The sequence below is a fragment of the Calliphora vicina genome, chromosome 4, assembly GCF_958450345.1.
Source record: "Calliphora vicina chromosome 4, idCalVici1.1, whole genome shotgun sequence".
NCBI lineage: Eukaryota > Metazoa > Arthropoda > Insecta > Diptera > Calliphoridae > Calliphora > Calliphora vicina.
In genome coordinates, this window is record NC_088783.1 from 29,691,220 (window position 1) to 29,707,451 (window position 16,232).

The 16,232-nt window shown below is 30.4% G+C and overlaps 1 protein-coding gene across 3 annotated transcripts in view; it reads right to left on the reverse strand.

Annotated features, from left to right (window-relative positions):
* LOC135958178 (probable serine/threonine-protein kinase DDB_G0278665) overlaps nucleotides 1-15,448 on the reverse strand; it is a 34,798-nt gene extending 19,350 nt beyond the window's left edge. The window contains exon 1 of one of the 3 annotated variants that reach the window (XM_065509056.1): nucleotides 15,119-15,448. The gene's annotated coding sequence lies outside the window, so the exon portion shown is untranslated. The remainder of the gene's footprint in view (nucleotides 1-15,118) is intronic. The other 2 variants (XM_065509055.1, XM_065509054.1) reach the window with 2 other exon arrangements.
* Nucleotides 15,449-16,232: the final 784 nt, after the last annotated feature.

The following is a 16,232-nucleotide window of genomic DNA, read 5'->3' on the forward strand; positions in this document are numbered from 1 at the left end:
GGTCGTTAAATTTTTTTGATTTTGTTTTTTTTCTTAACTCATTTCAATATCTTGTCTTAACTTAAATGCCTCTTTAATATTATCGTTTGCATTTGAAGTCAGTTGGTTGTTTGATTTTTTTTTTTTTTTTAATTTATTTGTAAACAGCAAAACAACATTCCATTCCAGATTTTTTTTATAGTGTTTGAGTGGTTTTTTTTCCTTCATCACAATTGTTTTGTGCCAAATACTTGGGTCATTATTTTCATGGAAAATTGTTTTTTACCTCCTCAAAAAGAACATTCGATGCATTTCAATAATAAACGTTGGATAATTTGTTTTCTTTCTGTATGAGTCTTTCGGTACGAGTACAATTTGCGGTTAAGTTAACTGTATGTTATTAAAATACCCTACCCTTAAGGTGTGGTGTAACATTAAATATGAGACAGCATTTGGTTTAGTTTTTATGGAAAAAAAGTTTGGAAGGGCCACAAAGTTTTATGGTTCTGTTTGAAAGAACTTTTATGATATAATATATTAAAAAGGTGCCACATGGTGACTGAGATATTTCCTGGTCGTGCACTTTCTCGTTTCGTTGATCATAATTGGCTCCCTAGATCGTGTGATTTAACAACATTGCATTTTCGTTGATGGGTTTATTTGAAGGCAAAGGTTTATATGCCGGCAAGCCCACAAACCCCCGTGCATTGAAGAAGGAGTTGGATGTGAATTTGACATGTATTTTGTTTTTCGTTTGTCGTCAACATTTACTCAATTGAATTTTATAAACTATTAAACAATTTATGGAAAAATTTACTCTGATTTGTAAAATAAATTGCAATTTAGTTTAGTAGTTTAGTAGGGCAGATAGTTCTTCAAAAACTTACGATCGCATGTAGATCATTCGTTTCCACGACAATGCGGGATAGTGCCTTTCAATTGATAAAAATAGTGTCAATTTGCCCAAAAAAAGTTAGTTCTGAATCTCAATTTTTTATATTACAGAATGGTCACATATCTGTCTCAGAGACTGATTTTGGGAAAAATAAACTCCGCAGAGTACAGAAGGGTAATTGATATAATATTGTTTCAAAATTGTACTTGGATTCAAATGTAACGATTTTAACGGCTGATTTAAAAGTAGCAGAATGCTTTCAAATAGCAGTGCTGTAATAGCAAACTGTAACATATCTGTGGGCATTATTAAATAAAAGCTTTCAGTTGACCATTGATCGTAAGTTGGCAACGCTGTTTGCTGCGACCGTATATTCGAATTCGAATATTCAGTTAAAGAACATTGTGGAAAGTACACCACAGATGGCGTATGTATTAGAAACCTCTAGATAGTTAAAGAGAAATCTAGAGTGTAGATGGCAGTGTTATAAATAGTGGCAGAGGTTGCAGTAGTTAGTGAGTTTATCAGAGACGCTTTTCGAATAAATATCAACTGAGCGCTGTGTTTTTCAAGTGAATTCGAATACATTATAAAGTGTGTCTGTATTTCTACGAATTTATAAACGTGTATAAAACATTGAGTGACTATTTAATTCTGTTGTTGTACATTTTAAATAAATAAAGAGTTGTTACAATTTTCAAACTTCTAAATGGCTTTTAAGTATCCGGTTTATTTAAAGGAAATAAACCAACGTTTTGAAAAGGTTAAAACGTAACAATATCATAATTTTCGTGTTTAGCACATGTAAACTTGTCCAAGAATACCTGACATCATTGATTGAGATGCAGTTACAGTGAGGATGAAGGGATGATGTATTTGCGAAGAAGAGAGCATCTATATTACCTACGATTGAAGCTTAAATTGGTCTACCTAAAGACTCCATTGAAGTTTAAATTGAACTGCGGAAAGACCTACAATTAATGTCAACGTTTTACTGCACAAATACCTATGATTGAAGCTGAAATTGGGCTACTTAAACACGAACGATTGAATCTGAAATTTGACTACATAAATACCTATGATTAAAGCTAAAATTGGGCTGCTTAAAAACCTACGAATCAAGTAAAACTTGGGCTACTTTAAAAGAACTGCGATTAAAGTTAAAATTGGACTACTTAAAGACCTACTATTGAAGGTAAAATTGGGATACTTAAAGAATTACGATTGAAGTTAAAATTCAGCACCTAAAGATCTACTATTGAAGGTAAAATTGGGCTACTCAAATAAAAATAGGGCTACATACGGAATAACTACACAGAGAACACAGATTCGTGATAGCAACCGAATTAATGATTCTACATTAGTGACCGTTGTGGCTACAAAGTTTTGAAAGTGGTAACAATAGTTTGGTTGCTTCAACCGAAATTCTTCTTTATCAACTGACATTCCGTTGATAGAACCAAAAAATACTATTTGTGCAATCGAATCATTCGATTGGCAACAAATTCGTTTGCTACTACGAATCTGTTTTTCTATGGATACGATTAAAGTTAAAATTCGGATACTTAAAGATCTACGATTAAAGTTAAAATTGGGCTTCAGAAGGAAGAAGGTAAAGTTAAAATTGGAATAATTAAATACCTTCGATTCACGTAGAAATTTGGCTACTTAAACCCTTACGATTGAAGTTAAAATTCGGCTACTTAAAGACCAATGATTAAAGCTGATGCTTGACTACATAAAGACGCTAAAATTGGTCCACTTAAATTATAACAAAACAGATTCAAGTGAAAAAAGGAAGGAAGAAGTTAAAGTTAGAATTGGAATATTTAAATACCTTCTATTCACGTAAAAATTTGGCTACTTAAAGCCTTACGATTGAAGTTAAAATTCGGCTACTTGACTACATAAAGACGCTAAAATTGGTCCACTTAAAGTATAACAAAACACATTAAAGTTAAAAACAAATATTTTGAGACCTACGGTTTCAAAATATATAATGAAATAATGCTGAACCAAATAATTCATAGATCATTTGTTTTAGGAGAAAGAAATGAGTGATTTTCTCATAGCATAGATATTCTCTTTTGGTCCAGAGCATCCCCAAGAGTAGTGCGAAGAGCTGTGCTAATTCGAGACCTTTTACACAATCCTATAGGGCACTGCCACACGTTCAATATATATTGTGATATTTGGATTTCGATCTGGATTTCAGTATACATATTAGGCTTTTCTGCAATCCATCAATACTCCATACTACAAGTTCAACAAATATCGCGATACTGATCGCGATATTTATTTAGTGCCCATACAGAAGAATCAAATGTACAATTGAAGTGTAGTCCTACTGAACAATCTTTTCGGTAAAGAGTGACAAGTTTTACGAGTGTTGAATATTCAGAATATTCGGTTCTGATGGTAAGATTGATCATGACGTTATTAAGCAGCCCCATAATATTCGTTTTAGTGCAATAAAGTTTGAATAGCAACATCAATCATTTATAAATGTAATAATGAAATAAATGAACAGAGAGTTTAGTCAACTATTGCAACTATTAAAAGTTCCTTTAATACAGCTATTTAAAATGCATACATTTTACTTTTGAAGTATTTTATAAAATAATAAATTATTTTAATTATAGCTTAACTATTTTTTATATTAAGCTGTTAAAGTATTTGAAATTCGTTGCAACCTATATTATTTCTTTCTTACACATTCAGGTATTCTCTTTTGTTAACATATTCGTTGAAAAAATATTTAAAACTTGGCTTACACTCGCAACATATTTGCATAAACTTCAATATTATAAAGTAATTTTTAGAGAATTCTGAGAAATAAAAAAAAAATGATTATTCTCAATACACATTTTTTTAACAAGTTGAAATATATATGAAAAAAAGTTCAAATCATGATGTCTATCTAGCAACTGCTTTAAAAACCCAAAACAGTTTAAAAAAAATCACACATTTATGAGTCATTTAGGAATGTCTTAAATTAAATAAAAATAGAAACAAAATACATATTAATAGAAAATAAAACAATTATCTTTTTATAGCTAGCAACAAATAGAAACCCAAGTAAAAACAAACCAAGCGTAAAAAATCTCAACAAAAGGTATGACATATTTAATACAAGTTAAAATTAGAAAAAAATGTAATTTATTGTTTGGATTTTTAAATTCTAGTCTTATTAATTCATTAAATGCATAAATACAAGTACCTTTTGGGATAATTATTTTTATTAATGCAAATAAAAAATATGTTAAATAAACAATTATGACAATAAAATTGTACTCTGCCTTTTTGTTCCGCCACTCATGACCTACTTTGGTCGTTGGGTTTCAATTATTTATTTTAACTTAATTAAATTTTTATATTTTTATTCATATTTACAATTGTTTATTTTCAACAATTATTATATAAAAATTAAAGTTTATAATCACATCATAATTATTTGTGGATTTCCTCTTGTGGATTTATTATTATGTTCATTTATGCGATAATTATTTAAAGTTTTTTTTTCTCATATTTATATCTTTTTTCACTGAAAAAATGTGATAAACGTTTTTACGTGATTTTAAGCAACAATTTAACCGACGAAGCGAACGAACAATTTGCAAAACATTTTGTAGACATTTGATTTCTTTAATGTTTTTTATGTTTCTTTTTTCTTAACAGTTTCTTTTTAATTCATAATGAGAAACATTATTTTTAGTGTGAAAATGTTGTAGATATACATACATTTATTATACAGTATGTATTGTTTAAGAGTATTTTTAACGCTGGATGCAGTTAGAGTAACATGCAATATTTAAATGAAGATTAATGCAGGCGATTCTTTTTTTAAAAAAAGTTATTAGAAATAAAAAGTAGCAATCAACAATACTGTAATTTTATGTTTTCGCTTTTCGATTTCGTAAGCAGGCAAGTAGAATGTTGAATAATTCAAAATCTAATGTATTTAATATACATATAAGAAAAGCTTAAGAATATTTTTAATTTGCAGGCAGAAAAAAAGGTCTAACAGATATTGGTAGTAGGGGGGTCAGACGGCATGTATTGCTTGTGTATTGGGACATGTATTCGATACATATGGAATTCCATGTGTATGTCAAAATTCACGTTATATATACGATTCATAATTTCCACGTTCAAACGTACATATGTATTTGCATGTGACATAACCTCTATTAGTTTATATGTTTGTTGTCACAATCACAATAAATATATTTAATGCAATGAAACTTATTTTGTTATGATTTTTCTTTACTCTTTTTTGTTTTGTTTTTTTATTTTGCACTCACACAGTGTTGTATTCCAAATTACAACACTGTTATACAAACGAAAATAGAACATGCTCTAATTGCCAAAAATGTCACGAGTAATACACATGTATTTTACATACACAAAGTTTCATATGGATTACAGGGTTGTATATGTTTACATATGGAAAAATGTTCCAATACATGGCACAAAACACAAGCAATACATGCCGTCTGACCCCCCTTTAAGGCAAAAGTAAGTACTCTTCCGAAGAGTACCGAAAAATTCTATCAGAAAAGCAGCTCGTAAAGTTAAATGCTCTGATTCTTTTGGGCGCAGAGCGAAATCTAATGCTTTTTTGAAGTCGTATAAAGTTCAGAAAGTCCCAGATCGGAATGAGGCAAAAAACTTAGAAGCTAAATTTTATAAAAAATACACGTGTTGTATGATGGATGATGAAACTTATGTACTGGCAGACTTTTCACAACTTACGGGTCAAGATTGGTGGTAATGTTCAAGAATAATACCGGACAAAAAATAATAAGACAACAAAACATGAAGTTTCTTGTGTGGCAAGCGCATTCTTTAAATGAGGTTGAATTTCGATGATGCAGATTTCACTCTTTCAATACATGGTTGCGGGTTTGTTGGCACTGACATAAAATAATTCCATAAAATGAAATCCAATGGCATTAAATTACACGATGTCGATTTTGATCAAAAAGGGAGAGGGAATGACCAATGTAATTGAGCTTACTACCATGCAATGTCTCATGCAGTAATTAATTTGTTTGGGCTGTCGTTTACATCAATATCATCCAAATTGGGTAGAAAAAACTCTGTTGTAATGTCACGATATTAAACACAAGTAATAGTCGCTGCTTGAACAGCCTCAATTTCGAAAAACTATGGTCCAAAACAGTCTCCAGTCCAAAATTCACACCAAACAGTGACATGTTGTGGATCCATTAGTTGCTCGACAAATCTTTTTGAACCCCAAATGCGGCAATTTTACGATTATCAAGGCCATCAAGATGATAATTAGGATAGTTATGCTCGAACTGTGACCGCTAAATGTTTCATAATGTTTGAAGTTTTGTTGAACAACGAGTTGTTCTCTCGTGTAATGCTCCATTCAAATCTTGCGAGAATTTTAAAATATTTTTAGATTTTAATTAACAAACATTTATAAGGTTGAATGAACTATTTATTTATTTATTGTGAATAAATTTCATTATGAAAATTGATTTTTGAAATTTTTGGTTTTTGGAAAGAGTAGTTAATATTAAAATATTTATATTTCAAAATTAGAAGATGAAATGACGAAACTATGGTATGCAAATATTCATATAAAAATTTCGTAATAATTCCTAGGGGGCGGAAATTGACATAGAACTAGTTATGTGACTGGTTCTTTGGGTAGTTGAAGGTTCTAATTCGAAAACTTAACGATACATATTAAATGACAAATATATAAAACAACTAATTTTAGTGACCTTTGACAGCGAATATCAGACGTATTATTAAATTTAATAGTGCCTTTATATTATCATCAATTTTATAAAGGATGTCCCGAAGTTAATATTGATTTTGTCATTCCGTTTGTAACATATCATCTCCTTTAAGCTCAAAATAGGTATTTGTTTGTGAGATGATTTCATCGTTGGAGTCAAATCTCTTTCTGCCGAGACATTTCTTCAGGTACGGAAACAAGAAATAGTCACTCGGGGCTAAATCCGGAGAATAGGGCGGAAGAGGGAGCATTTCGTAGCCTAATTCATGGATTTTGACCATAGAAACTGCACATGGATCGGGCGCATAAAAGCACCCGATTGTGAGCAAGATGGCGGCCTTGCAGAAACCTTTCTCATACCCAATTGATAATTTTAAATTGAAACCACTGAGCCATGTGATATGCCTATGGCTTTCGCGATATCTAGCATTTTAAATCTCCGATCGGCCAACATTATATGTATAGACCCCAACTGAAGCTTAGCCTTTATTTGAGTGATGATTTTTTCCGAAAAAAATAATGTTTAATGAGCAGATGAAATTAATTTTGTTTCCAATTTCAGCTCAAGTCATGAGGTAGTCTGCTATCAATGACTGTCAAACACTAACTAAATGACGCAGCTTGTTCAAATTTTGAAATGAGTTAAGAGACAGATGCCTGTTGACAAGAGCAGTGTTGCTCATTCAGGTCCAACTAAAAATGTTTACAAATTTGGTGGTGGGTATATAAGATTTGGTACAGATGAATATAAAGCACTTAATTGTTAATTTTCGAATGTCTGGGATTAAAAGAGATTTGCAATTCCTGCAATTGATGAAAATTATCTTAAATTGAAGACTTTTGAAGTAACTATTTCTTTAAGATACAATCATGATTAAATAAATATAAAGCAGGGTTTTTGGAAAAATTTTCTGAATTATTTCTCACACACTTTAAATGGAGACAAATGCTTGGTGATTTCTATGCTACATAAACAATAAGTTTTAATTATAAATTGTAATACTTTTCAATATGAACGCAATAAATTCAATAAAAACACATATAAAGCATATTTATTGATGACAATTCAAGGTCCTCTAAATTTAGAAATAAACAGACGTACATATGAAGACAGACCCCATTTATACATATGGCCAATTTAAAAAGTGAAACAAAATCAAACAAAAATTTTTTATTTGCAATTGTTATTTTTTTCTCTGTTGTTTAAAAGTAACCATTTAAACGGAAACATCAAAGTGTTATACCGGACATATTAAGAAAATATTTGTTAATTTATTTTTAATACAAAAAAAAAGCTAAAAAATAAATAAACGCAAACGGTATTCAAAGAAAATATAACCGAAAAACAAAAGGCTGTTAGTTAAAAGTAGTAAAAATTATGAACCATGATGATGTACCCACAAAACAATTAACAAGTTATTTTAACTTACAACTAATTAAAGTCATGTAGACTTAAAAATTATTTGCACTTTTAAAACACACACAACAAAAAATATTTATTTTTCTTCCACGCTTTTCATTCAACTTACAATTTGAAAAAATAAATTATGTATTGTATTTATAGGCAACAAATGCGTAACTAAATATAGATTATGCGGCGTCATTGATATGCCACAACTAAAATATATATGAACCACAATATGCCTGGAACTAATGAAAATCGAACAGAAAAAAAACCAATAAAATAACAAACACTTGTTTTTTTATTTTGAAAAAAATAAAAAAAACATCGAAAACATTTAAAAAATATTTATTAGAGAAAATATTCGTTATAATGTATTTAATGTGTGCATGAAAACTCAACAAAATTGGGAGGAAAACATAAAATATTTGAAAACTTTTTTTCTTCTTATAAATAACCCAGACTAATGTGGGAACGTCTGTCCAAGTCTGGTTGTTTAAAATTCACTTGTGTTGGGTGAAGAAAAAAACATTTTATTGAATCGAAAATATAGAGCATGTAATCTATCAAATGTAAACAGATCTTAATTAACAAAAGAAGGAAATTTGAGCAGTGTCTTGACATGAAGACAGCCAGACACATTTGCTTAGAGAAATTTTTTTGGAGAAAATGCATTAGTAAGATAAATGGTTGGATGTTCGAAGATGATGATGATGATGTGGATGATCGTGATGTGTTTTATTTAATGACAACCCCAGGGGGAATAAAAACATAGAAATTTATGTATGTCTCGTAAAACCCAGCAATTTTAGGATACTATCCCGAACTAGTGATTTTATCTATCAGTTAGGGTTACAACTAGTTACAGACATGTGCATGTCCTAAGTCAATTGACCCTTTTGGATTAAAATAAGACTGTCTTATAGTTGTTCCAAAGTAGTCAACGCATTGAATTCTTATACCGGTTACATAGAGTCAGTTATCTTACTACTACCTAAATGGTTACTTGGTCAGCTACATAATTAGTTATTTTAACATATACGGATGCTAATTGACCTCACATATTCTGTTAAAAACACATCTCATAGACAGTCGATGTCTTTTTAACAGAAACAGGCTTGTAAACAAACCTTCCTCCGACAACTCTCTAATAGATTAATTCTGGCAATATATTGATTCCAAGCCAAAAGAACTGCTCATCTTTTGAGGTCAAGCCAATTTCGGATTCTCTGTCCCAATGTAAAGGGTATCCCAGAGAGAGCATTCTGCATCCATCGAAACAAATAGTGGTAAGACGGGCACAGTCTGGACTATAAAGCTGGTGAGGCAAAACTTCCCTATCAATTCTTTCTAAATAGTTTTTAACAGGTATTGCAAAATGTGGCCTAGCTTTATTATGATGAAATATTATGACTCCATGTCTGGCTGCATATACTGGCCGTTTTCGGTTAATGCTCGGTCTGGCCATATGGCTTTGGCGTCGCTTCGGCTGGCGATCTCTTACACTTCGGGTTATCGTAGTGGATCCATTTTTTTCTTTTATAGCGTTCAAGCATCACTTCGTACATGCAAAATCGTCTTTCAAGGTTTCTCGGCTTCAATTCGTATGATGCTTTCTGCTGCTTGCAAACATTATAAAATTGCTGCTTGAGTAGCTCCCAAAGATTTAGCAAGCTCTTGTTGAGTTTTACAACAATCTTCATGGAGTAATGTCTCCAATTCTTGGTCTTCAAACTTTTTTGTCTGGACTGGGTAATATTTGTCTTCAGTCTCAAAATCACCACTTCCGACCGCACAAACCATTTCTCGCATATAGAAACCAATAGAAAACATACGCCTTAAGCTTTGGTGAGCAATCGGTGTGCTTCAGCGGCACTTTTTTCAAATTGTTCAGCAATATTGGATCAATTTGTTATACTATAGACGCTGCGTGCTTGAGAGCTTTGGTGTAATTCAAGGAACATCAAATTTCAAGATGCCCTCTCTCTACTGAAGATCTGCATCTTAATCTATATTTCAAAAATAACGACAGTTTGACAGATAGAGTTCGAAAATTTCGTACAAATGATGGTTGGACTATTGATTTAACTTCATGAAGCAAGTAATGTTAAGGATATTTGATAAATTGGTGATAATAAACTGACTGGTTGTCCAAAAACAAGCCGCTCATATGTCAATATCGAAGAAGAGAGTGTAGGTGAAAGTTCAGGAATATCTAATTTTAAAAAGCTCTCTACTGAAGATCTACGTTTCCATGCTTAGTAAGTTGTGTCAGTTTTTGGTGAGTTTTTTTGGGTTGGAGGTATCTTTCAACCATACTTCTTCGAAAATAGGACTGGTCAAGCAGTTATCGAGTACTTTCTGCCTAAATTCGATGCTATTGATAAGGACGACATGTGGTTTCAAGAAGACAGTTCCAAATGTATGGCAGTGATCGTGAATCAATTCAATTACTGCCTGAGACATTTCCTGGATGTGTACTCTTTAGTTTCGGTGATAACAATTGGCCCGCTTATTTCGTGGGTACTTATTTCATGCCGCCAGATAGAACTACAGCAATCTCGGCACAAAGAAAAGGAATTTATAACCCGACAACAAAAAAACAGAAATTTCCACAACAAATCAAATCCAATTACATTCCAGAATAATAATTTACTAAATACAGATAATCTGGTAATTATCGATCAATTAAAACTAGAAAAATAGTAATTTTTTTGTTCTATTTACACTCGTTAATTGCCCAGCAATAAAAGTCCAATTTAAATTCATTTAAACTTATTTAGATAAGTAAATCCGGGATCCAATAATTTAGAAAAACTCGATGTCTAGTGTGAATGTGGTATTACTTGCAGTACAGTACTTTTTATTGTACTTTACTAACATACTTATGTGAAACTACAGGTAACTGTGACGTACTATGAGTTACTTAGTTAGTTAATGTTAGTATGCAAAACTGCACAATTACTTCATTGCAATTAGATATTATAAGTAATATTTATTTTGCTTTGGAAATCTGAGCTATAAAATAAAAATTCCAAAAAGAAGTAAGTACATGAAACTGGATAGTTGAATGAGTTCATGTTTGAGTGTTAACATTGTAATTTACATAAATAGTATGGACTCGAGTACAAAGATACTGTTAACTTTTACACGTTGCCAATAAAGTTAATAAACAATATTGAAAATAAAAATATGAAAAATTAAGTACATTTTATTACTTAATAAAACAAAAATTCAATTAATATTAAAGTTTTAAAATAAGGGGATTCATAGGGTAACATAGAGACGAGACGTAATTGTTAAAAACCTAACTCTTGCAAGATCAAAATACATGCTATTCAATGTATTTGTTGTTGTATCAGACATATGATTTGTTGCTTATTTGTTTGACAAATCGGAGTGTCTCGTCTCTATGTATAATTCTCTATGAGAGAAACCTTATTAACCTTAACTTTGTTTTTATTTTAACCATTAAGTTACTTGCTTAGTTCCTTAACCTTTAACTTATGAGGTGGTGGTAAATTTTACACCCTCTCTTCATTTTTTTAAAGTTTTATCAAAAAGGCTTGCGAAATAAAGTGCCTGCATTTTTGTTTCAAATAACATTTTGCTTTCCTTTTTTAATTTTTTTAAATTGAAATTGTTGTATCTTATTGTTAAAAAGCAAATATTAACGAAAAAATGTTTTTTAAAGTAAAATTTTTTGCAAAAATTATAAGGTGTAAAATTTACACCACATCTGGGACTATGTCAAAAATTTTCACGTCATAAGTTAAAGGTTAATGCCTTTAAATTCACGACCTTGTATTTAATTAAATGTTTATTACTACTAGACAAAATTTAAATATTAAGTTAACTACTTTAATCTAGGTTTGTAGACTTTGGGTGATTGTTGAGGATGATTATAATACTTATGTTTATGACTTAATTTGGTCTATGAAATGTACATGAATTGAAAAGTTTTTTTTTTTGACTTAATACAACACTTTTTCCAGCTTTATTTTTCGCCCTATTATTTCGACATGTCAAATTATGCAAAATAAATCTTCGCTAATATAACAGCCATTTTTCAAGTTTATAAAAAATAGTAAACTCCCAGAACCTGATATAGAGAATGAACGTAACTTAATTTTTATATCATTGAAACGATGAAATATCTCTAGCTATAAGTTTCATTGTTACAAATCGAAGTTATAACTTATTGAAGCTATTCGAACAAGTTTTTCAATTCTCTTTCGAAAATGTGTCAATTTATGCCAACAAAGCGTCATATGTGGGAAGTTTTGCTTTACTTTTTTAATTTGAAAAAAAAGTGGCGCTGAAGCACACCAATTGCTCACCAAAGCTTACAGTGAATGTGTTCCATAGGTTTCAGCGTGAGAAAGATGGTTTGTGCGGTTCAGAAGTGTTGTTTTTACCACGGAAGATTAAGATCTCCCGGACTAGCCAAAAAGTTTGAAGACAATGACTTGAAGCTTGTTGTAAATCTCAACATGGGAAATTGGTACCGTACGAATTGAAGCCGAGAGACTTTGAAAGACAATTTGCATGTACGAAGTGTTGCTTGAATGTTATAAAAGAAAATAATTTTTTCACCGAATCATTAATTGCGATAAAAAAAATGGATCCACTGCGATAACCCGAAGCGTAAGAGATCGAATGCGACGCTCGGCCAACCATCCGAATCAACACCAAAGCCAAATATCCATTGCGCTAAGGTTATGCGAAGTATTTGGTGGGACCAAAATGGTCATATCTATTATGAATTTTGAAATCACAGGGAACCTGTACCGAACGCAATTGATTCGTTTGAAGCGAGCATTTGCTGAAAAACGCCCTGAATATGCGGCCAGACATGAAACCGTAATATTCCATCATGACAACGCTAGGCAATACCTGTTAAAAAGTAATTATAGTGAAGTAGTTTGGAAGTTTCTCACCTCACCTTTCAGCCTCACCACCCTTATAGACCAGATCTTGCCCTGCTCGACTACTATTTGTTTCGATCGATGCAGAACGCTCTCTCTGAGAACGCTCTTACTTCGAACAGAGTATCCAATATTGCCTTGATTCATCCTTGGCCTCAAAACATGAACAGTTCTTTTTGGTCGGAATCCATATGTTCCCAGATGGGAAAAGGTCATAGCTAACAATGGACAATACTTTGTTTGAATTGATTTATATTGTACAAATCTCAATATATGAGGTTTATAACTAATTATTATACCCATCATCATGAGTGGCAAGGGTATATATAAGTTTGTCATTCCGTTTGTATATATATTCTGGATCAGTATAGATAGCGAAGTCAATATAGCCATGTCCGTAAGTCCGTCTGTATGTTGAAAACAACTTTCCGTAGCCCCCAAATAACTTACAACCACTATTGATACATCAATATATCGGGAATTCTTCCGGCTCGGTTGCTATTTAAAATCGACAAAATCGGCCCACAAATAAGGAAAAAACCGGGACAACCTCGATTTTTGGCCTATTTTTGATCTATATATGGATTACTAAGTCATTAATATAGACAAAATGGATACCTAATGATAGATATTTCAAAATCCATTACAACGATGTATATAAGGCTATAGTAATTTGGACCTACAATGGGTCAAAATTGGGAAAAATATTTTTTAAACCGAATTTTTTCTACCAAAAAAAAATTTTTTGTATACATTTTTTCAAAAAAATTATTTTCACTAATAAATTTAAATTTTTTTTAAATTAAAAAGAAAATTAGAAAAGCAATTTCGAAAAATAAAAAATTTTGAAAAAAAAAATATTTTAAATTTTTTTTTATCTAAAAATATTGGGAAAAATATTTTTTTTGGCAAACATTTTTTCAAAAAATTTATTTTCATTTTTTTTTTTAAATTGAAAAGAAAATTAAAAAAGCAATTTCGAAAAATAAAAAAAATTAAAAAAAAAATATTTTAAATCTGTTTATCTAAAAATATTTATAATTTGTATTTTAAAGTATAATTTTAATCTATATAAGATTCGGCACAGCCGATTATAGCTCCATTACTTCTTTTTTAATATAATTTGACAAATTTTCGATCCAGTTCACCAAATATTGACGTCAGTACAATGATTTTGAGAAACGATATCTTAGAATAAATTAAACTTTTATTTCAGTTGGGAAAATTTGAACTTTTTTGGTGCCATCCTAATGAACATAAATAACTAAAGCACAATTGCATTTGGGAAAGTTGAAAAATTATGCGCTCTTACTTTTGGATCACACTTTCTTAAGAAATAATGTAATGTTCCTACAAGTTTTATTTTATAAATGTTTTCTTCACTTTTTTTCATTTGTTGCTGTAAATTTTAGTGTCAGCATGATAATTAACCAGCATAAACAGTTTATTAAATACAATAGTACAAAGCCAACCTTTAAGTTAATTATACTACATTTACTACGTTTTTCTCCAATGAAAAAAGTCATGTTTACTACTAAACTGCCAGTACACTACACTAAAAAAAAGTGAATGATGACAGCATAATTTGTAATTGTTTGGTTTGTAGATACTATTCACATTCGTACTGTTTTGTTTAAAAACAACATTTAGAGAAACCGAAGATGAAGAAAAAAACCAATGACAGGTAACAATTGTATACAAATGAGAATCAGAAAACAAGATGAAGAAAAAATCAGACACAAATATGCAGATTTCAGATAATTAAACTAAACATGGAGCAGTCATTTTTTACATTCCCGTACTAGGTATAGTTACAAAACACACTCCTAATAATGTAACAAAATTCAAATTAACAAAATAATGTTACGAGTAGGAATGCACAAATATTTGCTTTCTCAGCTTTAAAAATCAAGACATAAAAATTAAAACACAATAAAGAATTGTGAAATATTTCGAGAAACAGAAAACAAACTTAAAAAGACATAATATGAGGTGGTTATTATGTTATTTTACATGCTAATAAGGCTGTATATTTATAAATGGATTTCAAATAAATAAACAAATTTTTGTTATTTTTAATTATAAGTAGGTATAAGTATTTTTAGTATAAGTATTATAATTATTGGTTTAACACTCACACGCGATTTTATTTGCGCTCACGTTTTGTTTATGTGACGATCTGCCATAACTTCCCCAAAAAAAAAATAATTTTAGTGTAGAATAATAATAAGTAAGTAATCCAAGTGAGTAGAGTAAAAAAAGCGTTAAAAATATTTCTGTTGTATTTATGAACGAAAAACAAAACTTGTTTTTATTATTTTTTTTCTATTTCTTCGTGTGATATTTTTCCAGTTGTTGTGTATTTTTTTTTGTTTGTTAATTTCTTCTTCACTGTATTATGTTTTTTTTGTGTAAACTTTTTCAAATTTTGTTAAGAATGCGATATAAAAACTTTTTCACGAACTCACGCAACGAAAAGCTAAACAGCAACTGAATGAAAAAGCGGCATCCATACAATACTTTTGCTAGCGCTGTTTATGTTGATCACTTCTGCTGCCAATGTACACACTCCACTGATCATAAAGCTCCCCTTTTTTTACGTTGAATTTTTATTGTTTTCTTGTTGTGTTTTTTGTTGCTGCTGCCAGCAGCTGCCATCGCTGATTTCATTTGCTTAGAGAGAATACATAAGTTATAAAGGTGTGTTTGTTGTGCAATTTTGTTGTTGTTTCTTTTAAGTTGTAATAAAATGAGAGAATTTTTGTAATAAGCAAATTAATGGAGTGAGAGATTACAGGTATGAAAAATAGTAGTACACTGCAAAAACTGTCCGATATTTGGGAATAAGTTCGTAAATTCACTTTAATAAATACTGTTATACACAAGATTTTCAATTGAAAATACTGTTATACACACTATTTTCTATAGAAAATACTGTTATACCGAAGATTTTCTATAGGAAATATTGTTAAACACGACTTTCTATAGAAAATACTGTTATACACAAGATTTTCTATAGAAAATAATACTTGGTACATAGGTTCTTTATGGTAATACAAAATTTTAAGTTTCTCAAAATTTTAAAATTCGCTTTGATTTGTTTTTTATCGAGGTTCAAAGCTCAAATTTTATATATTATATGAATGGTAAAAAACTTTTATATTGTTACGTCTTTACCTTTTAAAAATGGTGGTTTATTTCCTTTAAACTGAATTCTTTTGATAGCAAATAAAAACAGTTTAGTAGTTTAAA